This window comes from Meriones unguiculatus, assembly GCF_030254825.1.
Source record: "Meriones unguiculatus strain TT.TT164.6M chromosome X unlocalized genomic scaffold, Bangor_MerUng_6.1 ChrX_unordered_Scaffold_31, whole genome shotgun sequence".
In the NCBI taxonomy this organism is placed as follows: Eukaryota; Metazoa; Chordata; class Mammalia; order Rodentia; family Muridae; genus Meriones; species Meriones unguiculatus.
In genome coordinates this window covers 2638683-2662361 of record NW_026843707.1, presented here as the reverse complement: position 1 = coordinate 2662361, position 23679 = coordinate 2638683, and the positions used below count along the sequence as shown (strand labels likewise).

The 23679-nt window shown below is 38.7% G+C and overlaps 1 pseudogene; it reads left to right on the top strand.

Annotated features, from left to right (window-relative positions):
- Positions 1–2139: 2139 nt before the first annotated feature.
- Positions 2140–16548, top strand: LOC110543119 (synaptojanin-2-binding protein-like; annotated as a pseudogene).
- The last annotated feature ends 7131 nt before the right edge of the window (positions 16549–23679 follow it).

Genomic DNA, 23679 nt, shown 5'->3' with positions numbered 1-23679 from the left:
TGCGAGGCTAAGCACTGCACTCAGGGTCAGTTGCTGTAGACCCAGAGAAGAGCATGTCTGATTGCATGCGGTTTGATGCCCCAGGTCCCACCTCTGAGAAAAAGGTATCGGACGGGTCTGATGCTCTTTGGGTGGATGACAGCTAAATGAACATCAGTACAAAGTCCCAATTTATTTCTAATATCAGAGATCAAACCTCTACTCTTGCCTGATGCGTTTAAAACAAAAATGGGGAACTGTAGAGAGCTGTGGAACGCTGTGCCTTAAAGATGGAGCTGGTTTCCACCTTCTACCTTCCCGATGGTGAGTGCTCTCTGTCACGAACAATTCCACATTTGGCTAAGGCCAAAGATCTGGCTTGCTTCCATGTATGTGGACCTATCTGCATTGCCCACATGGCACACTGGGGTTGGCTACCCAGAGGCTATTTAAGCTGTGGGCTGGCTTTCCCCAGGGTCAGATGATTGTTCAAGGTTCCTGAATAAACTGCATTGAAAACAAAATGTAATATAATATTTACTAGTAAATAAAACTTCAGATGATAAATTTAAAAAAAAATATGTACATCTAAAGAAACTAATCAAGAGTGAGGGCCCTGACTAAAATGCTCAATCCCCATCCTGAAAGGAAAAGAGAATGGTCATCAGAAGAAGAAAACATGAAACAAGTTAGGAACCTGCCACAGAGGGTCTCTGAAAGGTTCTGTCTTGCAGAGTATCAAAGCAGGTGGTGAGACTTATGACCAACTGTTGGGCAGAGTACATGGAATCTTATGAAAGAAGTGGGAAATAGTAAGATCTGGAGAGGACAGGAACTCCACAAAGAGAACAACAGAACCAGAAAATTTGAACACAGGGTTCTTCCCAGAGACTCATACCCCAACCAAGTACCATGCATGGAGATAATCTAGAACCCCTGCACAGATGTAGCCCATGACAGTTGATTGGCCTGCTCTTTGATCACCTCCCCCTGAGGGAGGATCAGCCTTATCAGGCCACAGAAGATGACAATGCTGTCACTCCTGATGAGACCTGATAGACTAAGATCAAAAGGAAGGAGAGGGGGACCTCCCCTATCAATGGACTTGGGGAGGGGCATGCATGAAGAAGGCAGATGGAAGGTGGGATTAGGAGGGGAGTAGGGACGGTTTATGGGGGGAAACAAAGTGAATAAAGTGTAATTAAAAAAGAAGAGCTTTGGGATACTGATAGCTGTGATCTGGGTAATATGATTACCTTAACTCCAACACAAATTGCAAGAATACATGGAAGTTTCTGAGGAAAGTATCAGAGAAGACATTATAAATAATAGCTTCATAATTGTTTTTTCACTCTAACATCATCTTCATCCCAAAGCATTCTTACTTTTTATCACTTGTGTGAGTTAGCAGTCACTTATCTCTCCAGTCATCCTGTCTTGGTCTTTGTAGTCCAGTAATCCAGAAAATACTTTGCTCCACATTGAGATATCTAATCATGTTATGTCTCATGTCTGAAATACTCTGGATCTTTCTTGTCTCAGCCAACACCTCTTACTCATTTCAACTCAGCTTAATCCTGTCACTTCAGGAAAGTTATATTTGATTCCTGTAGCTGTGTTCATTTTTCCTATCAGCTCACAATGTTGTGGGAGTATTAAAATCAAGGAAAAATTGTGTAATCAGCCTCTTGTGTTCATTTTTTGCCTATGGGAGGAAATTTTATTTTTTATTCTTTTCATAAGGTAATAAAGACAATCGATCCAGCTTGGGGTTTTCATAAACGAGAGGGTTTTTTTTTTTTTTTGAATGCTCAATTTCAGTTACAAATATTTTTTATTTATAAGAAAAGCAAGAGACCACAAATTTACACATTAAAAAGAGCCTTAATGGAACAATATGAGGCAGCTCCTGAAATCAGAGGAAAAGTTCAACAACTAAGTCTTTGGAAAAGACAAGAACCAGGGAAATTTCAGGGATGAGTGAGCAGGAATTGAGGATGTTTCCAAGATTCCCTGAGGTTGTATTGGCATTCTGGTATTATAATAATCAAAAAGTAAGGCAAGAAGTGTTAATAGATCTTTGAAGACTTATGTTCAGTGCATGTGTGGAGGGGTGCCCAAGAAACTGTTAAGCATTACTATCAAAATGAGGTGGTAAGAATGACTAATGAGCAAAACTTTCGTAAGTACCTGTACTTGGAAACAGCAATTCATTGGTACATTTGGTCAAACGTCCTATCTATCTATCTATCTATCTATCTATCTATCTATCTATCTATCTATCTATCTATCTATCTATCTATCTATCTTCTTGTAAATTGGGGCTTTCTTTTCTTTATTTTTCTTTTTTCTTTTCTGTTTGTTTTTGTTTTTCAAGTCAGGGTTTCTCTGTGTAGCCTTGTATGTCCTAGACTCACTTTGTAGCCCAGGCTGGCCCTGAACTCACAAAGATCCAACTGCCTCTACCTCCCTGAGTTCTGGAATTAAAGGCATGCACCACCATACTCAGCTGAGTTTCCTTTTTCAACCCATGTGAACCTGAAACTCTTTTCTTATGAGCATTATGCAAAGGCCAGAGGACAAGTTTAGTTGTCATACCTCTCCTGTCATTTACCTTTCATTTTTGAGACAGAAGTCTGTCATTGGCCTGGAAATCACCAAATAGGCTAACCACTCTACCAGTGAGCAGAAAGGATCTCTAGTACTGAGACTGTAAGTATACAACGATATGCTCATCTTTAAAATGGGTTTTAGGTGTTGAGCTCAGGTCTTCCTGCCTATAAAACAAACACTGTACTGGCTCAGCTATCTCTCCAGCCTGTAAATGCTTTTCAACTAGTCGTGATTTATAATTGCAATCATTAAACAAGTGTAAGTTATTCTTTTATAAAATAAACTTTATGATTTTTTAAGAAATGAAATGATACAAGATAGAAGAAAATTTAGGAACTAGATATTCAGGTGGGCAGGCAGGCAGGCGGGGGGGCAGCATGCCATTATTGTTGCATAAGCTATCAAAAATAAATCATAAGCAATGATATAGCCCTTGCAGCATCCACTGATCTAGATTCACATAATAAGGATGGATGCATGAAATTTGGTCAGTCCAAGTAGTGAGGACCATAGTTACAAGAGTCATTCTTTGATCATCTTCTAAAAGGTAGCTCTCTCAGTCCCTCAGTCCCATTGACAATAGTTACTATTGCTGCCAAGTCAAATAAGAATTATTACTTAAAAAAATGCTACTGTGATAAGGCTGAATTCCTTTATAGATGTGTTATAAAAGTAGGGCATGGATAAAACTTATTTTAGGTTCATTAAGCTTTTGCAAGCCTAGGCATCATTGAAATCTAAAAATGTTTCATGTGAGGTAGCTTTTCACGCTACAGCATCTATTACATGCAAAGATAAAAATACACAGCTTCCAATTTCTGGTTGTTAAAATTTTTAAAAATGTTGAGATGAAGCACCTTAACAAAAAAATCTGGGCCCAGTGTTATTTTCTGAGACTGATACTACAACCAAGGGCAATTCATGAAGATAACCAAGACCCCCTGCATAGATGTAACCCATTGCAACTCAGTCTCCAAGTGGGTTCCCTAGTAAAGGGAACAAGGGTTATCTCTGATGTGAACTCAGTGGCTGCCTCTTTGATCACCTCCCCCTGGGGAACTCTTCTATCAGTGGTTTGAGGGAGGGGTATGGAAGGAGAAGAAGGAGAGAGGGTGGAATTGGGAAGGGATGACTGAGGGAAATACAGCTGGAATACAAAGTGAATAAATTGTACTAAATAAAAAATAAATTAAAAAATGTTGAGATTATCATAAGCATCACTGACCTGATTTTATTGTCTTAAAGTTACTCACTTGTCAAAACTTTTTTTGTTACAAAAGCTACATTTTTCCATTAAATTAAATGTCAAATGTTTTTTTGAGATTGCCTGAGGCAGACTGTTTAAAATTTTGTGAGTACTTTTTTAACTTTCTATTGGTGACTGATTTGGGGATATTAAAGTCCTTATGTGTACTGTCATCACCCTCTCATCTTTTTAACAGTGTTGTCCTAGATTCAGTCCATAGAAGACAGGTTTTAATGTCAGTCTTTAAGGATGTAAGAAGTCATTCCAGTTTTCTGAGATAACTAGCACTGTGGTGGGTAAGTAGGTCTTGTGAATATAAAAAGAAAGAAACTGCAAACTTTTGCTTTGGACTGGACGTCATGCATTTCTAAAGACGTTAATAGATCAAGGGAAAATTAGGAACATTTTCAGCTGTCAGTTTATTTTGTTTATGACAAAAATATATTGTAGTTTGTCTAGACTAATCAGTCATCAGTGCAAATTTCCCACTGTAGCATACTCACTAATTCTTTGTTATAGTTTCTGCTATCAAAAGATAAAGTCTTGTACACCTAATATAGCTAAGACCCTGGGTAAGAAGAAGGACCCTGGGTAAGATGATCAATCCTCATTCAGAAAGGCAAAGTGTATGGACATCAGGAGAGGGAGAAACAGGGAATGGGACAGCAACCTACCATGGAGTGATTCTGTAAGACCTTACCTAGCAGGGTATCAAAGATGATGAAACTCATAGCCAAACTTTGGGCAGAGTACAGGATATCTTATGAAAGAAGGGGAATATGGAAAGATCTGGAGGGGACAGGAGCTCTACAAGGAGAGAAAAAAAGAAAAAAATCTGGGCACAGGAATCTTTTCTGAGACTGATACTCCAACTAAGGAACATTCATGGAGATAACCTAGAACCCCTGCACAGATATAGCCCATTACAGCTCACTGTTACAAGTGGGTTCCCTAGTAATGGGAACAGGGACTGTCTCTGACATGAACTCAGTGGCCTGCTCTTTGATCACCTACCCCTAAGGGGGGGGGTTCAGCCTTACCAGGCCACAGAGGAAGACAAGGCATCCACTCCTGATGAGACCTGATAGATTAGGATCAGATGGAAGGGGAGGATGACCTCCCCTATCAGTGGACTGGGGGAGGTGCATGGGTGGAAATGAGGGACAGAGGATGGGATTGGGAGGGGTCCAGGGAGGGGCCTACAGTTGGGATACAAAGTGAATACACTGTAATTAATAAAAAATAAATAAATTAAAAAAAATAAAGTCTGAGTCTCTATCCTTGGAAACAGCCATTCTTAAAACTGTCATTGCTTCCTGGAAGGTAAAAGACTTGTGGAGGCATATACTAGCTGTCTCAGCCTTCAACGTTAATTTCAGAGACAAGTGAACTCAGACAGTTATGGAGAGCCATGTTCATACCATACGGACTGCTATTACAATGATGAGTCGAGTAAGCATTTACTATTTGAGTTTTTGAGTGTTTGTTCCACAGCAAAAGCTAACAGATAGAAAAGAGATTGAACACTTAAGGTCTCTGTGTTCAGTAAAATAAGGTAATTCAAAGACAAATGATAGATTTTTATGAAAATGTCCTTAAGTAATGTATTTACCAATCTCCTTATTCATGAGCATTCAAGTGATCAACATGAAATACACACAATTATGTAAAAGGATTCAAGATATAGAGTATAGTCTGGGAAATATTTGTGAATCTTAAAACATTTATCAAAATAAAGCATTAACTGCAATTATAAAAAAAAACAGAAAATACAAGTTTGTGTAAAGAAAATAAATGAATATTAAAGTCTATGAAGGAGTGCTCCATTCTAAAACAAATTTAGTAACTATGGAAAAGAGCTAATTATTATTGAGCATCTTCAATGTTTAAAAACTTATTTTATACAAAACGACAGCCTACAGACTGGGAAAAGATCTTTACCAACCCTATATCTGACAGAGGACTAATATACAGAATTTATAAAGAACTAAAGGAGTTAAAAAGCAACACATCAAGTAATCCAATTAAAAAACTGGGTACAAAGATAGACAGAAATTCTCTGTAGAGGAACATAGAACGGCAGAGAAACACCTAAAGAAATGCTCAATGTCCTTAGCCACCAGGAAGATGCAAATCAAAACAACCCTGAGATTTCACCTTACACCCATCAGAATGGCTAAGATCAAAAACTCAAGTGACAACACATGCTGGAGAGGTTGTGGAGAAAGGATAACCCTACTCCACTGCTGGTTTGAATGTAAATTTGTACAACCACTTTGGAAATCAGTCTGGCGCTTTCTCAGACAACTAGGAATAGCATTTCCTCAAGATCCAGCTATACCACTCCTAGGCATATATCCAAAAGATGCTCAAGTACACAACCAGGACACTTGTTCAACCATGTTCATAGCAGTTTTTTTCATAATAGTCAGAATCTGGAATAACCCAAATGTCTATCAACTGAGGAATGGATACAGAAATTGTGGTATATTTACACAATGGAATACTACTCAGCAATTAAAAACAAGGAAATCATGAAATTTGCAGACAAATGGTGGAATCTAGAAAAGATGACCCTGAGTGAGGTATCCCAGAAGCAGAAAGAGTCACATATTATATGGTTACTTATAAGTGGATACTAGACCTAAAAGATAGGATAAGCATACTAAAATCTGTACACTCAAAGAAGCTAAACAAGAAAGAGGACCCAGAGTAAGATGATCAATCCTCACTTAGAAAGACAAATGAGATGACCATCGGCAGAAGGAGAAAACAAGAAACAGGACAGCAGCCTACTATAGAGGGCTTCTGAAAGACTCTACCTAGCAGTGTATCAAAGCAGATGCTAAGACTCATAAACAAACCTTGTGCAGAGTGCAGGGAATTATATATAAGAAGGGGGAGTTGGTAAGACCAGGAGAGGACAGGAGGTCCACAAGGACCCAATATATCTGGGCACAGAGGTCTTTTCTGAGACTGATTCTCTGGATATAACCTAGAACCCCTGCTCAGACTTAGCCCATGTCAGTTCAGTAACCAAGTGGGTATCCTAGTAAGGGAAACAGGGACTGTCTCTGACATAAACTCAGTGTTAGGCTTTTTGACACCTCCCCCCAAAAATAAAGAGGAGCAGTCTTGCTAAGCTACAGAGGAGGACATTGCAGCCAGTCCTGATGAGACCTGATAAACTAGGGTAAGATGGAAGGGGAGGAGGACCTCCCCTATCAGTGGACTTAGAAAGGGGCAGGGAGGAGATGAGGGAAGGAGGGTGTGATTGGGAGGGAATGAGGGAGGGGACTACAGCTGGGATACAAGGTAAATAACCTGTAATTAATATAAAATATAAAGTACACAATGCAAAGAAAATTATTTTATGTTCAGTCATCAGTAGTCATAGTATCTTTCCATTTTATATTTAAGTAAACTAATCTTGGTGATGATTATTTTCCTGCACGTAAGCACAATAAGATATAGTCATGAAAATACAAAGCCAGGTGTGGTGAAACACTCTGAAGCAGGGGAAAAATATTTGATGAACACAACAAACTCCATGGTGTTTTGTGGACCTTTGGAGGTTTTTTTTGTTTGTTTGTTTGTTTGTTTGTTTTGCCCATTTTTGTTTTAATGGTCTTTTCTTGTTAGTTTTGCATTTCATTGTTTTCAAACAAAAATTCCATTTTATTTTTGAATATATTATACACACATATATTTCCAGTTTAATTATGTTTATTCCATTTCATTTTTTCAATCTTTCCATGAACCTGAAGCTTACTGATTCAACTAGACTGGCTATCCAACAAGCTTCCAGGATCCTCTTGTTTCATCCTCTGAAAGCTCAGACTGTAGATGCTTCGAGTTTTGTTTGGGGGCCAGGGATTCAAGCTTAGGTCTTCGTGTTTCTGCAGGAAATATGTTATTGAGTCAACCATCGACCCAGCTAAGAAGGCCTCCAATTCTAACCCAATGAGTTATCAGTTTTCATACCAGTATTTTCTACACCTATCACTGCCAAGGTATTTATTATTGCATTACGTTTAGGTCTTGTTTCATGTCTGGTGGAGTAAGCCTTCATCATTATTCCTGTGTTTTAAAATTCTATTTCATATTTTGTGTTTGTTTTACTTTGTTCTGCTCATGTCATAAACTTTGCATTGCTTATTTTTCAGTAAGCTACTATTTATATTTTTGGGAACTTTTCATTTCTGATTTCCATTATTTCTTCCTTCAGATCTTTTTTTCTGTCAACTATTAATAGCCTGAAGATCTTCTATTATCATAGCTTCTATATAGTTATAGTAAAAACCAATCTAGCTTTTGTTCATCTCAAGTTACTTTATTTCATTTGTTTCTGTATGGATTGAATTGAATTAAAGTGTTTTCTTTTTTTTATTTTTTTATCAGTTACATTTTATTAACTCTGTATCCCTGCTGTATCCTGCTCCCTTATTCACTCCCAATCCCACCCTCCCTCCCTCAGCTTCTCCCTGACCCTTTCCAAGTACACTGATAGGGGTGGACCTCCTCCCCATTCATCCAATCCTGTTTTATCAGGTATCTTCAGGACTGGCTGAAAAGCCCTCCTATGTGGCCTAACAGGACTGCTCCTCCCTTCGGGGGTGGGGAGGCCAAAAAGCCAGCCATTGAGTTCCTGTTAGAAATAGTCCTTGTTACCCTCACTTTGGGAAACCAATTGGTTACTGAGTTACCACAGGCTACATCTGAGTGGAGGTTCTAGGTTATATCCATACATGGTCCTTGGTTGAATGTCAGTCTCAGAAAAGACCCTGTGCCCAGATATATTTGGTCCTTGTAGAGCTCCTATCCTTTCCCCATCAGACTAACTCCCCTTCTTTCTTATGATTCCCTGTATTCTGCCAAAGGTTTGGTCATGAGTCTTTGCTTTGAAAAAACTGCTAGTTAGTGTCTTTCAGATGCGCTCAGTAGACTCCTGTCATACGTTCAATTCACATCCATCTGTCTTTCTAAACGAGGATTGATCTTCTTGCCCCATGTCCGCTCAATTGATTATCTTTTTTAGGTGTATAGATTTCATTATGATTATCATATCTTATAGGTCTATATAAGTGAGTATATCCCATGTTTGTCTTTCTCCTTTTGGGATATTTCACTCAGAATGATCTTTTCTAGATCCCACCATTTGCCTGCAAATTTCATGATTTCCTCCTTTTTGATTGCTGAGTAGTATTCCATTGTGTAAAAATACCACAATTTCTGTACCCATTCTTCTGTTGATGGACATCTGGGTTGTTTCCAGGTTCTGGCTATTACAAATAAAGCTGCTATAAACATGGTTGAGCAAGTATCCCTTTTGTGTATTTGAATGAACTTTGGGTATATACCTAGGAGTGGTATAGCTGGGTCTTGAGGAAGCACTATTCGTAATTGTCTTAGAAAGCGCCAGATAGCTTTCCAGAGTGGTTGTACCAGTTTACATTCCCACCAGCAGTGGAGGAGGGTTCCCCTTTCTCCACAACCTCTCCAGCATGTGTTGTTGCTTGAGTTTTTCATCTTGGCCATTCTGATGGGTGTAAGGTGATATCTCAGGGTCATTTTGATTTGCATTTCCCTGATGGCTAATGAGGATGAGCATTTTTTAAGTGTTTTTCTGCCATTCGATATTCCTCTGTCAAGAATTCTCTGTTTAGCTCTGTTCCCCATTTTTTAATTGGATTACTTGGTTTGCTGCTTTTCAGCTTCTTTAGTTCTTTGTATATAGTGGATATTAGTCCTCTGTCAGATAAAGGGTTAGTGAAGATTCTTTCCCAATCTGTAGGCAGTCATTTGTTTTGATGACGGTATCCTTTGCTTACAGAAACTTTTCAGTTTCATGAGGCCCCATTTATTGATTGTTGCTCTTAGAGCCTGTGCTGTTGGTGTTCTGTTCAGGAAGTTGCCTCCTGTGCCAAGGAGTTCTAGGCTGTTCCCCACTTTTTTACCAATTGATTTAGGGTATCTGGTTTTATGTTGAGGTCCTTGATCCACTTTGACTTTAGTTTTGTGCAGGGTGATAAATATGGATGTATTTTCATTTTTCTGCATGTAGACATCCAGTTGATCCAGCACCATTTGTTGAAGAGGCTGTATTTTTTCCATTGAATGGATTTGGCTTCTTTGTCAAATATCGAGTATTCATAGGTGTGTGGGTTTATTTCTGGGTCTTCTATGTGGTTCCATTGATCCTCCTTTCTGTTTCTATGCCAATACCATGCAGTTTTTATTACTGTTGTCCTGTAGTACAGCTTGAGATCAGGGATCTCGGAGATACCTCCAGATGATCTGTTGTTGTACAGGATTGTTTTGGAGATTCTGGGTTTTTTGTTTCTCCATATGAAGCTGAGAATCTTTTTTTCAAGGTCTGTAAAGAATTGAGTTGGTATTTTGATGGGAATTGCATTGAATCTGTAGATTGCTTTTGGCAGTATGGCCATTTTCACAATGTTAATCCTACCAATCCATGAGCACGGGAGATCTTTCCATCTTCTGATATCTTCTTCAATTTCTTTCTTCAGAGACTTGAAGTTTTTCTCAAACAGGTCTTTCACTTGCTTGGTTAGAGTCACACCAAGGTACTTTATGTTATTAGTGGCTATGGTGAAGGGTGTTGTTTCCCTACTTTCTTTCTCAGCCTTTTTGTCTTTGGTATATAGGAGGGCTTCTGATTTTTTTGAGTTGATTTTGTATCCTGCCACTTTGCTGAAGGTGTTTATCAGCTGAAGGAGTTCTCTGGTTGAATTTTTGGGGTCGGTCATGTATACTATCATATCATCTGCAAATAGTGACACTTTGACCTTTTCCTTTCCGAGCTGTATCCCCTTGATCTCCTTTAGTTGTCTTATTGCTCTAGCTAGGACTTCAAGTACTATGTTGAAGAGATATGGGGACAATGGGCAGCCTTGTCTTGTCCCTGATTTCAGTGGGATTGATTTAAGATTCTCTCCATTGAGTTTGATGTTAGCTATAGGTTTGCTGTATATTGCCTTTACTATCTTTAGGTATGTATCTTTGTATCCCTGATCTCTCCAAGACTTTAAACATGAATGGGTGTTGGACTTTGTCAAATGCTTTTTCGGCATCTAAGGAGATGATCATGTGGTTTTTCTCCTTCAGTTTGTTTATGTCGTGGATTACATTGATGGATTTCCGTATGTTGAACCACCCTTGCATGCCTGGGATGAAGCCTACTTGGTCATGGTGGATGATATCTTTGATATGTTCTTGGATTCGGTTTGCAAGTATTTTATTGAGTATTTTTGCGTCAATGTTCATAAGAGAGATAGGCCTGAAGTTTTCTATTTTTGTTGGGTCTTTGTGTGGTTTAGGTATCAAGGTGACTGTGGATTCATAGAATGAGTTGGGTAGTGTTCCTTCTGTTTCTATTTTGTGGAATAGCTTGAGGAGAAATGGAGTTAGCACTTCTTTGAAGGTCTTGTAGAATTCTGCGCTGAAGCCATCTGGTCCAGGGCTTTTTTTGGAGGGGAGACTGTTAATGACTGCTTCAATTTCCTTGGGAGATATAGGGTTATTCAGTCTTTCTACCTGATCTTCATTTAGTTTTGGTAGATGGAATCTTTCAAGAAAATTATCCATTTCATTTAGATTCTCAAATTTTGTGGCATATAGGCTTTTGTAGTATGACCTAATAATTGTTTGGATTTCCTCAATGTCTGTGGTTATGTCCCCATTTTCATTTCTGATTTTGCTGATCGGGATAGTTTCTCTCTGCTTTTTAGTTAGTTTGGCTAAGGGTTTGTCTATGTTGTTGATTTTCTCAAAGAACCAGCTTTTTGTTTCATTGATTCTTTGGATAGTTTTATTTGTTTCTAGTTGATTGATTTCAGCCCTTAGTTTGATTATTTCCAGCCGTCTGCTCCTTGGGTGTATCTGCTTCTTTTTTTTTCTAGGTTTTTCAGTTGGGCCATTAAGTTGTTTGTATGTGATGTTACAAATTTCTTCTAGCAGGCAGTTAGTGCTATAAATTTTCCTCTGAGCACTGCTTTCAATGTGTCCCATAAATTTGGGTATGTTGTGCCTTCCTTTTCATTGAATTCTAGAAAGTCTTTAATTTCTTTCTTTATTTCTTCCTTAACCCAGCTGTCATTGAGTAGTAAGTTGTTCAGTTTCCATGTGTGTGTCGGCTTGTTGTTGTTTCTGTTGTTGTTGATGTCTAACTTTATGTCTAGCTTTAGTCCATGGTGGTCAGATAGTATACAAGGGATTATTTCAATCTTTTTGTATCTGTTGAGGCTTGCTTTGTGACCCACTCTATGGTCTATTTTGGAAAAGGTTCCATGCGGTGCTGAAAAGAAGGTGTACTCTTTTGAGTTTGGGTGAAATGATCTGTAGACGTCTATTAGGTCCATTTGATTTAGGGATTCTGTGAGTGCTTTTATTTCCCTATTTGGTGTCTGTCTAGTTGATCTGTCCCTTGGTGAGAATGGAGTGTTGAAGTCTTCCACTATTAAGGTATTAGGATCAATGTATGAATTAAGCTTTAATAATGTTTTATTTACGAATGTCGGTGTTCTTGTATTTGGGGCATAGATATTCAAGATTGTGATGTCCTCTTGGTGGATTTTTCCTTTGATGAGAATATAGTGGCCCTCCTTATCTTTTTTGATTAACTTGGGTTGAAAGTCTATTTTATTAGATATTAGGATGGCTACTCCAGCTTGTTTTCTGGAACCATTTGCTTGAAAAACTGTTTTCCAGCCCTTTACTCTGAGGTAGTGTTTATCTTTGTTGCATAGGTGTGTTTCTTGGATGCAACAGAATGTTGGATCCTGTTTCCTTAACCATTCTGTTAGCCTGTGTCTTTTTATTGGTGAGTTGAGTCCATTGATATTGATAGATAATAATGACCAATGCATGTTAGTTCCTTTTGTAATGGAGTCAGTGATCTAACCCTGTTTCATTGCATGTTTTCTTTTCATTTTTGATGGGATATAATCAGTATGCCCTGTTTTCTTGGGTGAATTTGTTTTCATTGGATTGGAGTTTTCCTTCTAGTATCTTCTGTAGGGTTGGTTTGCTGTGTAGATATTGTGTAAATTTAGTTTTGTCATGGGATATTTTGTTTTCTCCATCTATGTTGATTGAAAACTTTGCAGGGTAGTACAACCACTCTGGAAATCAATCTGGTGCTTTCTCAGACAACTAGGAATAGCGCTTCCTCAAGGTCCAGCCATACCACTCCTGGGCATATATCCAAAAGAGGCTCAAGTACACAAAAAGGACATTTTTTCAACCATGTTTGTAGCAGCTTTATTTGTAATAGCCAGAAGCTGGAAACAACCTAGATGCCCCTCAACTGAAGAATGGATGCAGAAATTGTGGTACATCTACACAATGGAATATTACTCAGCAATGAAAAATAAGGAAATCATGAAATTTGCAGGTAAGTAGTGGGATCTGGAAAGGATCATCCTGAGTAGGTTGTCCCAGAAGCAAAAAGACACACATGATATCTACTCACTCATATAAACATACAACATAGGACAAACCCACTAAAACCTGTGCATCTAAAGAAACTAAGCAAGAGAGAGGACCCTAACTAAAATGTCCAATCTCCATATGGAAAGGTAAAGAGGATGGACATCAGAAGAAGAAGAAAACAGGAAAGAACCTAGGAACCTACCACAGAGGGCCTCTGAAACCCTCTGCCCTACAGACTATCAAAGCAGATGCTGAGCCTGATGGGCAACTGTTGGGCAGAGTGAATGGAATTTCAGGTAAGAACTGGGAAATAGTAAGAGCTGGACAGGACAGGGTCTCCACAAGGAGAGCAACAGAACAAGAAAATTTGAACACAGGGAACTTCCCAGAGACTCATACTCCAACCAAGGACTATTCATAGAGATAACCTAGAACCTCTGCACAGATGTAGCCCAGGCAGTTCAGAGTCCAATTGGGTTACATAGTAATGTGAAGAGGGACTGCCTCTGACATAATCTGATTGGCCTGCTCTTTGATCACCTCCCCCTGGGGGGGAGCAACCTTACCAGGCCATAGTAGAGGACAATGCAGCCACTTTTGATATGAACTGATAGACTAAGATCAGAAAGGAGAGGAGAACCTCCCCTATCAGTGGACTTGGGGAGTGGCATGCATGCAGAGGGAGGAGGGAGGGTGGGATTGGGAGGGGAGGAGGGAGGGGTTTATGGGGGGATGCTGAATGAATAAAGTGTAATTGATGAAAAATTAAAAAAAAACATTTTTTTGGGGGGTTGACATTTGTGATCTCTTAGAGTCTCCATGACACTTGCCCAGGCCCTTCTGGCTTTCATAGTTTCTAATGAGAAGTCCGGTGTGATTCTGATAGGTCTGCCTTCATATGTTACTTGGCCTTTTTCCCTTGCTGCTTTTAATATCTTTTCTTTGTTCTGTAGATTTAGTGTTTTGACTATGATGTGACGTGATGTGTTTATTTTCTGGTCTAGTGTATTTGGAGTTCTGTAGGCCTCTTGTATATTTATGGACATCTCTTTCTTTAAGTTGGGAAAATTTTCTTCTATGATTTTCTTGAAAATATTTTCTGGACCTTGGAGCCTGGAGTCTTCTTTTTCATGAATTCCTATTATTCTTAGATTTTGTCTTTTCATAGCATCCTTGATTTCTTGGATATTTTGTGATTGGAACTTTTCTGATTTTACTTTTTCTTTGAGAGGAGTATCCATTTCTGCAAGTATGTCTTCAGCTCCAGAGATTCTCTCTTCCATCTCTTGCATTCTGTTGGTGATGCTTACTTTTGTGGTTCCTGATCTTTTCTCCAAGTTCTCCAGCTTAAGGGTTTTCTCATTTTGTGTTTTCTTTATTGATTCTAATTCTGTTTTCATGCCTTCCACCATTTCTTTCATGTGTTTGAATTTGGATTCCTGTCTCTCTACGATGGCCTATATTTCTCTTTTCATTTCCTTTTTATATGCCACTAATTTTTCCTCTACTTGTGTATCTATTTGTTTGGATATGTTTGCCTGTGTTTCTTTAAGGATATTGTCTATTTCTTCTTTCTTTGCCTCCAATTGACTGGCCATCTCTTTGAAAGACTTGTTCATTTCCCCCTTATGAGCCTCAAATAATTGGGCAAGCATGGCTTTAAAATCATTTTCCTGTGCTTCTGCTGAATTGGAGTATCCATCGATTTTGGGGTTTGCTGGTGAAGTCATGATGTCCTGATTTATGTTGGAAGTGTTCTTTCGCCTACCCCTGGCCATTGGCTTATCTGAAACCTTCCCTGTTTGTTTTTGGATTCTGCAGATCAGACTGGTGCTGTCTCTCTCTGGTGTCTGGAGAGTTCTTCAGGAAGCTGAGAACTCTCGGCGTGTGCTGAGGACTAGCTGTACCTGTGGGAGGAAAGTACGCAGGCGCAAATGGGGCAAATGCAAGCGTGTGTGTGTGTGTGTGTGTTTGTATGTGTGTGTGTGTGTGTGTAAGTGTGCGTGGATGTGTGTCTCGAGGGACAGAGTGATGGCTAATGTTGAACCCTTGAGTGTGTGGGAGGGGCTCTGCACTGTATATGTCGCAGGTGCTAATGATGTTTGCAGCGCAATTTCTGGCATTAAATGCCTTAACTTTTCAGTTAGACCCACAGGGCAGGAACTTCAATGTCCCTAGTGCCCCTCTGTTTCCCAAAGTGGGTATGTGGGTGGGAGGGGGTTCGATGCCTGGCTTCTGTTCTAGAAGGACCCAGGATCTGGGGAACCGCAGATTCTCAAGGGTGCACTCACTTACAGGCAGGTCACTTGGCAGAGATAGTGGTATCTGGGGCTCTCTGCTCTCTGGTTTGGCCCTGCTTCTTTGATGTGCTCCGCCAGATCTGTGCTGCTGTCACTGCCAGGTTCTGAGGTCTTGCTGCAGCTGGAGATTTCAGGGTGGTCACATCAGCAGGGATGGGGTAACCAGGCTCTCTGTTCTCTGGTTTGGCCCTGGTTAGTCTTAAACTGGAGGGTTGTTGTGCCCCGCCAGCTCAGTGCTGCTCCGCCGCCAAGTCCCGCTGTAACTGGAGACTGGGTCGCTAGTCCCAATGCTTTCTGAGAAGTCCTGGGGTCTCTTTACTGTGCTCTCCAAGCTTGGGAGGCCCAGCGCCTGGTGTGTCCAGGTTGTATGACATTTCTGCCTGGTTTTGGTGAGTATATAGCATATTCTCTGTCACTGTGCGATTGGGTGGGCCATACCGTCAGTGATGGCGATCCTGCGGAGCTAGTATGGCCGAATTAAAGTGTTTTCATTAAACACTTTAAAGACTTAAATAATACTTTAGTGCAGATTGTGAGTCACCTTGTCTGTGCTGAGGAAGAGCTGACTCCAGGCTTCCATGTCAGGAATAGTAAGACATAAAAGGACAAGTGGATTATTTAGTCCAGGAGGAATCTATCAACCTGAGGAGAGGACCCTCAGGGCTGGGCTTTAACGTCATCAGTGGGACAAATTAGTAGTATGCCTCCAAGGAAGCTCCAGGAAAGTGTTAAATGTCTCTTGATATGTGGTCAAGACCTAAAGAACTTGCTGCACCAGCACGCTGTAGACCTCTTCCATAATGCAGGATATGCTGTGCCCCTGAGAGTACAGCAGAGATTATAGAGGCAGAATGCACCTAGACTATTCCTGGTTAAGGAGAAAGTGGTATAGCTGTAGTGATGCTACCAGTGTTTTTACTCACCATGATAGCAGTTTGGGACTTCATGAGATACTGAAAACATCTTTGAAATGCTTGCAGTCTTTCAGTGTGCCCAATGAAGTGTTTCTTTTACCGTCCTTTCCTATCATTTTCCCATATTTTTTGCTTTTTACATATCCAACATTTATTTAATGTGACTGCATACCATCCAAAACCTCACTTGTTCTTCAAAAATCTACAAGACTTCAAATTCTAATGGGGTAGTAAAGGAATTACATGAACAAAAGCTGAAAAAAAGTTAGCACAAATCAAAAGTTACATCTTTTACTAAAACTGCTAATAGAAATTCAGCTATCACCCAAAGAGGAAAAGCTCAATCTTCCTGTCACCACGAATGCCACATTTTTCTTAGCTGGCATGCTGTGGAGGTTAGCTGTGCTGCATGAAAGGAAGAGATAGATTTTTAATGCTTTTCCTTCAGAAGTGTTTGTGACCTTTAATTTATAACTATATACCCTGGATGACTATACTGAATACAGATGAAATTTTTTCTTTTCCTTTCTCCAAAAAGCAAATGCATGTGTGCAGTAATAGATATATGCATATACTGTAACAACATTGGTGCTTTATGGAGAATTATAGAAGTGAGAAAACTATAATCTTTCCGTGGTTTCTAATGGACAATTTTTTAGGGGGGGGGACTAAGGCATCATCATATTTCCTCCAATATAATCAAGACTCATTAAACAAGGAATTCTGGGTTGTAAAGAGAACTTACTTTTATACCTAACTGTAAGTCTTTGTCCACAAGTTAAAAACATATCTGATGCTATGGGATGGTCATCACCAAAGAACTTCAAGAGCTATTGGTAGATTATATATAATGCAGATGGAAAAGTTATCTTTATAAAATGCTCATTGTTTATATAATGCCATTATATAGTGACATTAGGAATAAAATAACTGAAGGAACAAATTAAAAATCATAGAAGAACAAGTACCATACAGTACCTATGGTGATGTGCTAAATTGTTACAAAATGGCTCTATTCCAAAAACCTCAGGTAAAAAGATAAGTCCTACCAATCTATGAATTATCTTGTTTTTATGATTGTCTACAGTGCTTCGAAATGATCAACTGGGATGGGTATGGACAGGTCTAATGGGCCAAATAAACCACCAAGACAATGGAAAAATTTATACCTCAAGATGCCACTTGAATCCTCAATTGTACTAAATAGTTTTCAGTTTTTAGTATAAGGAAAAACCTCAGGGAAGGACTTGCCTATTTGGTAGGAGGACCTACAATCAGCCAGCTTCTGATTAAGATGAGAAGGCCTGAAGTGATGTTCTGGGTTTTGTTTTTATTTATTTGATCTTCTACGCTACCAACAAAAACTTTATAATAACCTAATGGATCACTTTTTCATAGAAGGTGAAAGAGTACATTTTGTTTGTTCAGTAGAGGTAGGGAAAGGAAACTTGGTGAATATTTTTGAGAAAAGCTCAAGAAGAGAATGGACATGACTAGAAGCCTGAGAATAACAGGGATATTGGTGAGTGGAAGCCATCCTGTTCACGTAGTTTCTAAGCTGGTTTTAGAGAGTGGAGGATAGTTAAATCAAGCCTATTTTTTTCACTTTAACTAAATAATTTCTATCTCTCAACTATTGGCCAGAATAAGCTATACCTTATTTTGACATAAGAGTATGAATAATTTTCCTAACAATGTAGCAATTACTTTAAAAAATGTTGATTGCATATTAGTTTTGCCGAGACAATTTTACTAAGATGGGAAATGAACAGACTTCATTCAAAAAGATACTATGGTTACAGTTAAGAAAAGGACACTTAAAATAGAATTATCCACGTAAGTGTAAGTTGCTGTTTACATTACAGGCAGCAAAACAAAATAACCTGAGAATTGGAGCACTTAAGAACATTCCATAGAAGGGACAAATTAAAGCTCTTTAGATGCTTACCATCTAGTAAGAACAATCATAAATAGGTAAAAAGTTGAGAGTCTATTGGGTTGAGTAATACACAAAATCTGTAAGAAAAAGAACTATTGCCATGCAAAACAGAACACAATGCAGCAACAGAGAAAATATAGAGATGACAATCAAGTTCTGTAAGGAACTCAGAAAAGGAAAGATGTTGTGTAGTGGCATCAGGGTAAAATGGAAAAGAACATCATAAACAGTCCAATAAGACTTTGCCTCTGGGTAAACTATTGATACAGGGAGATATTTGTGTGAACAATCTTCAAAAAACTAAGCCATTCAATACTTTGTGAAACTGATTTAGTAACAGAAATCACTGTAAATCCCACAGAAAACGAAAATTGTTTTTGTCTCAACCAGCAGCACTCTGGAGGCCCAGTATCTGGAATCTTCTTTGTATCTGGTGTCGTGTATAACAGCTGCTCCATGGGCCTGCTTAACCCTCAATACCTACCTTGGAATTCGGAAATTGATTCTTGAAGACAATTGAACACACAAAGGGAAACAAATGGCCAGAGAAAGAAAGCTGTTGTGTGTTCATATACATAATTTAAAAATAGCACTAGTAAAAGATTTACTTTGGTTAATAAGAATTCTCGTACACATGGATCTCCTTGGTAAATAAACAGCACTTGGCCAAAACATTAAAGTTTTAGGCAAAATGTTTTGGTTGTATGAAAACTAAAATTATCATAGATCAGGTATTAAGAATCCATTATAGATTATTAAAGATCATGTTTTTATAGGTTGAATCTAATATTCTTACTTGTCCAAGATTATATAGGTAGTAAATTTAAATTCAAGACCTTGGGTGACAGAATTAGAAATATTCCTCATTGCTACCAATCCGGAAAGCAAGGTCTCTGAACAAAAACATTAGTATCACCTGCAAGTTTTTGGACTCCATACCATACTTAAGGAGTGAGATAATTGTGGCAACCAGCAACTGTAGCCTTCTATTACTGATTAATGCTGAACCTTAAGATTCACCACTGTCAGGAGCTGTGTCTGCTTAGAATCACTTGCATCACTGGTCACCTCAAATTAAATAAGAACCTCTGGGATTAAGACCTGGGCCACAAGAAAATGTGTTTCATTGTGTGGCTAAATGTATAGCCTCTGTTGGAAATGTTCCATGGTATTTATTTATCAAATTAGCTGTATACACAGGTCTAGCTCGAAGCAAGAGTTTGGATAAATCCAGAGCCCAACTCTCTCAGCTTCTGCCCCAGATACGTTATGCCTATATGTTCAGGACACACTGAGCAACCTCTAGTAACACGTGGTGAGTAAGCGCTTCAGGTTTTGTGGGCAATAAGAATCAAAGCACAGGATAGGAAATCTAAAAGACTTTGTGCTGGAGCCCTGTAGCAGAATCGAACAGTTCCTGAGTGAGGAGTAAGAATTGAATAAAATAACAACTACACACAAGATCAGTTCAGGAGGGCTGCCAGTAGAAACTGTCACACCTGGTTTATTTCATAATACATTTTTATAGCCAGAGCAAAGCACCTCAACAGAATGAATCTCATAGAGGAGTCAAACCTGTTTATCTCAACCAATTGTCTCTGTGATCCTCAGAAAAACAAAAGGAAGTAGACTTGGTAAAACATTCTGCCTATCCCTGTCTCCAGATGAAGGCCAGGGTGAAAACATTTTTTTTTCTGAGAGGTCTCCCTTTTTTATTTTAAAAATTGACCATAATTTAAGAGCTATGAAGCAGAAGATTGTGCCTGTATTAGGTTGTCTTTCTTAAAAGATGTATTCTTACCCATCATTGGTACATGAATTCTATCATTCATGCTCTGTCTTGGGTGAATATTCTTGAGAGAGATATTACCTATCTTTGGCTACCAACCTCCACTAGGATAGACACTGGAGTTTAATCTTATACAGATCAGCTTTAACATTCTAAAAGGCCTTGACGAAGGTTTTTAATTATCACTGATAAAAGGCATGCTCCTATTAAGAGTAATAAGCCAAGTCCTACAACACTCCATAAAAGTGACTTAAAAAATGACCCCTTATCAGAACACCAAGCGTGAGAAACATTCACAGGAAACATAATAAAAGGAGGCTGTCAAACAGCCAGAACTTGTTGTCCATTTGAAAGCTTAGAAATATATTTTGTTAGCTTACATTGATGGCAAGAAACATTATTTTTGAATCTGGTATAAAAATGTTAACATTTACAAACAACAAAGCATAAGGAAAATTTACACAGACAATCCCAAGAGTTTCTGTTGCAAGCTTCCAAATACAGGTCTGCTGAAAACCAGAATCAGATCAAAGTCCCATAGTCAGTCCTCTTTTTCATTCTTCCTGATTTTATTGAGAATTGTCCTGATTACCAGACCAATCAAGTATATATCTGTCTGTTCCAGTCACATTGTATCTAAAAAGTTTCTCTGCAAAACATCTTCTCCCGTGAGTAGAATGAAATAAAGGTGGGCCAGGAAAATAGTCCCAATACAGCTCTCCATTCACCATCAGGAAAGAATTTATTATTGTCAGCGGCAAGAGCATCTTCCTTCTCCCACAAATCACACCAACCTTTCTGGGATCCATCTGGCTCCTTCCGTGTCCTGCTAAAAAACACAAACATGTCCTCTTTTCATATTAATACAGTGTCGGGGCCCTACCAGATTCCAGCAATCAGGTCTTTCCATTTCACTTGGGCATAATTTTATTTGGCATTAGGGTGACACAATCAATCAGCCACAGAATGGCCTTGCATATACACATTCAAAAACATTAAAATAAAGAGAGCTTTTATTGATATAATTCTGTGGTGTCTGAGGATATAACTCCTCCCCCACATTTTTTTTTGCAGATTTTAAACATGCCCAATGACTAATAATCTATAACCAAGACATATTGAATATGGTAAATTTATACATTCATAACAGAGAGACAAAACCTCTTGCTATTTGTTGAATCCATTTTTTATGACCACAGAAGCTTTGTAGCAGAATTAACCATTACCTTTCTTACCAGAGAAATGACTTTTTTTTAGCTCAGAGTGATTTTCACTGTTACTTGACACTGCTCAGCAAATTTTGACTTCCATAATAAAGTATCTTCTCCTGCTAAACATTATCTTGCTAATTGCTTCCTGTCTCCTGAGCAGAGGACCTCAGTAGACAAGGACTCTAATAGAGCTTGAGTAACAGGTTCTGTAGGACCATATTGAGAGCATGCAATTTTCAATTCTTTTAATTGTTTAAAAGGTATAGGAGCACATGCAGCCACTCCTGATGAGACCTAACAGACTAGGGTCAGAAGGAAGGAAAAGAAGACCTCCCCTACCAGTGGACTTGAGGAGGGGCATGCATGGAGAAGGAGGAGGGAGGAAACTATGGGGGATACAAAGTAAATAATGTGAATTAATAAAAAAAAAACACTTTGACGTTCAGGAAAAAAAAAGGCATAGGAGCATGTACTCTCACCATATTACCTTGTCTATAAGACTGTTTAATAATTGTAAAGACATAAAACTCAGTTATATCTTCTCCTTTCTGCCTAGCTTGTTCTTTCTCCTACTCTGCAAGCTCATCAGGATCTAAGTCATCCTCAAAGTTTTTTCCTAACAAGAAATTTTTATTATCACAGGGACGTATAACACTTTGGGAGGAGTCGATGGTTTGATCTCATTTTGTCCCAAAGCCTCCCATCTTTCTTCATCTTTCTCTCTAAACCTGAAAGTTTCACTTTCTCAGTCCCATGCCACATATAGAGACTATCTCTAATTAAATTCCATAAAATAAATGTGAGGTTACTGCCTTGTCCATTTTTTTCTTTTTTTATTATTATCATTTATTACAAGTTATTCAATTTGTATCCTGGCTGTGACACCCCTCTCTCATCTCCTCCCAATCTCATCCTCCCTTGTCTTCTCCCCTTATGCCCCTCCACAAGTCTACTGATAGAGGAGGTCCTTCCATCCTTCACTTTGACCCTAGCCTTGTTCATTTTTTACTCTCGAGGTTTACTCACTGTGCTCTTTTTCTCTTTAGTTTATGATCTGAGCTTGTCAACACTACACTGTTTCCCCTTATCTCAAGTCCCGGTTCAGTAGCCAAACTGCCAGAGCCAACTGGGAAAGTCAAACAGTTCCTGAGTGGGGAGTGAGGATTGACAGAAAATAAAAAAAATCAGTTTGAGAAAGCTGCCAGTAAAAACTGTCTCACCTGGTTTCCTGGTTTAGTCCATAGTTCCTTTTTATAGTAGGAACAAAGCACCTTGATACAATGAAAGGGTTCATTGAGAAGTTAAACTTGTTTACCTAGACCAATTTTCAGTTAAAGGGGATTGTAGGCATCAATAGGAGAGTACATTGAACAATCTGAAAAATACAAACACATGTTGTTTTAATTCTAATAATTCTAAATTATATATACATTGTTTGTGGAATTTTGATTTTCTTTGAAAAATACACAATTAAAATATAGAGAGAGGCAAGCATGGTGGTATATGTCTCTTTTGTTTTTTAATATCTTTTTATTGTTTTTAAATATCAGTTACAGTTTATTAACTTTGTATCCCAGCTGTAGCCCACTCCCTCATTCCCTCCTAATCCCTCCCTCATCTCCTCCCTGCCCCTTTCCAAGTCCACAGATAGGGTATATGTCTTTAATCCCAGAATTTAAGAGGCAGAGGTAGATTCAGACAGCTCTTTGTGAGTTGGAGGTCAGCCAGGGATACACAGAGAGACCCTGTCTTGTCTTCTCTTTGTTGTGACTTCATGTGTGCATGCATGTGTGTGTTTGTGTAGGGAATGTTTGTATAACCAATAAAGCTAGAATGGATGCATTCTATCCACTTTCATTGAAAAGTATCTATACAGATAAGGATTTTTCCCCTTCATTGAGCAGATAGTTATAAAAACCAGTGCAAAGGATACAAGATAAAATTTATTCACTAAACTGAAATCGCCTAGCTTTTGAGAGTGGATGGTGTTCATGCTAATGTAACTTTCTAACATCACAGAGAAGTATGTGTTTTGATTTCTTAAGCTTTCTAATTCTTACAATAGTTTTAGGATTGGCTGCTATCCCAGGCTAAAGCCTGCTTTTGCTGTTCCTTTTTAACTCTAAGTCTTTTTTGAAACCAGCCCACATATCCTTCATGGCAGTTATGGTTTTTGTAAAAAGAATTCTGCCTAGTGGGAACCAGATTCTAAATTGAAAATGACTCTTGGGTTGA